Source organism: Mus pahari, chromosome 23, assembly GCF_900095145.1.
Source record: "Mus pahari chromosome 23, PAHARI_EIJ_v1.1, whole genome shotgun sequence".
NCBI lineage: Eukaryota > Metazoa > Chordata > Mammalia > Rodentia > Muridae > Mus > Mus pahari.
Window position 1 is genome coordinate 28078637 of NC_034612.1, and position 1506 is coordinate 28080142.

The 1506-nt window shown below is 44.0% G+C and overlaps 1 protein-coding gene across 2 annotated transcripts in view; it reads right to left on the minus strand.

Moving 5' to 3' along the window:
• Gjc3 (gap junction protein gamma 3) overlaps positions 1 to 1506 on the minus strand; it is a 64908-nt gene that overhangs the window by 7531 nt on the left and 55871 nt on the right. Inside the window, exon 1 of one of the 2 annotated variants that reach the window (XM_021222483.2) lies at positions 602 to 826. The exons of the other annotated variant lie outside the window; for it this stretch is intronic. The gene's annotated coding sequence lies outside the window, so the exon portion shown is untranslated. Of the gene's footprint in view, positions 1 to 601; positions 827 to 1506 lie in introns of those variants that run through there. 2 annotated transcript variants of the gene reach the window in all.

The window sequence follows — 1506 nt, forward strand, 5'->3', positions numbered from 1 at the left end:
AGAGAGAGAGAGAGAGAGAGAGAGAGAGAGAGAGAGAGAGAGAGAGAATAGATGATAGGTAGGTAGGAAGATAGATGATAGATGATAGATAGGTATAAATAGAGTATAAATGTAGCAACAAGCATACATTCAAAATTTGGAAAGGAAATCCCAGAATTGAGCACATTTTCAAGCACCTAAACAGATTATTTGAAATCCCATCATAATTTTAATGAGAATTTTTCAAAGCATCTCACATACTTTTTTTTTGAGGTGGGGAATGTCAGGATTTCATCCGTGACTGAATCCATCACAGAAAGTTAAGGAGAGGCAGAGAAAAGGACCCATAAGGAAGGAGGAACTTGGCAGGGCAAACCTAAACTCATTGCTCCCACCTTCCTCTGCCTGACCTAGAAAGCATTCTAGATGCTTCTCTTCAAAGCCTGGTCATGAAGCAGAGAAATGAGCAGCAACAGAAACCCAGGATCCTGGGCCATATCCCTGACTTGTAGATCTTACATCAATTTCAAGGCTATCTCTCCATAATCATGAATGTGTCCACCCACAGACACCTCTTCAAAGCTCAGGATAATCTTGGCAGAGCCTCTGCCCGTGAATTTACCTGCACTTGATTGTCAGCTCCAAGCAGAAGCATCAACCACAGAGGGAAGAAGCCAAAAGGAATCTTCACACTGAAGCCTGCAGGGTCTAGGATCTTGCGATGGCCCTGCCTCCTGCAGCCACCCACCCTTTCGCCTTCTCCTTTTCATTCCTGGCAGGCTCGCTGCAGCATAAAAGAATTCCAACTGAAGGACCAGAGGACCCTGCCCTCAAGCCACGATCTCTGGAGAGTGACTCTGTTGTCCAGGTCACGGGATGTATTCTCTAAGTGAATGGAGGCTTTGAGATCATCTGAAAGGAAATGAAGCTTTCTTCTGTACATTCTATTGGTTGTCTTGGGATGGTTGAGCTCACTGAGAAGCTGGCGCTGGAAGCAGGGCTTTCTCCCATTTCAGACCCAAGTTTGTTTGTCTCTGAGGCCCCTTGTCTAGGGATGAGCTGCCTCCCAGACTCTATGACACAGAGCAAAGGGAACAGCAAACAGCCAAAGAATAAAAACATTGTATCCTTGAAAACAACCAGAAGGAAAATGAACTGTGAGAAAATAGAGCAGAAGCTGCGCTGTGTGTCCTACACTGTGTGTCCCATAATACAAAACTACCTGGAGTGGGAGACGGGCTGAAAGTGAGGCCATGGGGAGCTCAGGATAGAAAGCTCAGTGGAGAACTCTGACTTCTCCAGTCAGTTTCTGTTGGATCTTGGGAGCATCCAGTTTGACGAGGCTGCCTCTGTGTACTATTTATCTATTTTTCCTCTTTTAGTTTTTCCTTTGGAGATGGTATTTTAATTACATTTTGTCCTTCTTTTCCTCCCTCCCAACTGTCTCATATACCCCTCCCTGATCTCCTTCAAATTCATGGATAAAAATTTATCATTTGTTATTGCATGCATATATATATATATATA